The following is a 444-nucleotide window of genomic DNA, read 5'->3' on the forward strand; positions in this document are numbered from 1 at the left end:
AAAACCTTAAACTCTCAGGTTCGTTACACACTCCTCCTCAAGCAGTATTATTGCCTCTCTGTGATCGGCGACAGTCGGTTGCTTTTGTTGTACATTTACAAACGATGCCGGCTTCCACAACAATAGCAAGTACATATACTGCCACTAGACGATAAGCTGCGCGTCTTTTTCTTTTTTTTTTTTTTGCTATGAATTTGTCACCCATCAAAGCATGGCAATTTTAACACGGAAAACAATATGCATCGCATTAAGCAGCAAAAATGACAGCCTCCTCTATGCAATTTCTACAAGAACACGTGCCGGAGCCAAGAGTTGAAATGCTCATGGAGCCACATAATTTATTTCTTTTGAACAATTCCAAAATTATGAAATATGAACAATTTGTGAAACTCCCGAGTTTGGCTATGCAAGGTTTTTGATTTCAACTTTGACAGAACTGGAGGC

The sequence above is a fragment of the Lepisma saccharinum genome, chromosome 11 (assembly GCF_977018435.1).
Source record: "Lepisma saccharinum chromosome 11, izLepSacc3.1, whole genome shotgun sequence".
Classification (NCBI taxonomy): Eukaryota; Metazoa; Arthropoda; class Insecta; order Zygentoma; family Lepismatidae; genus Lepisma; species Lepisma saccharinum.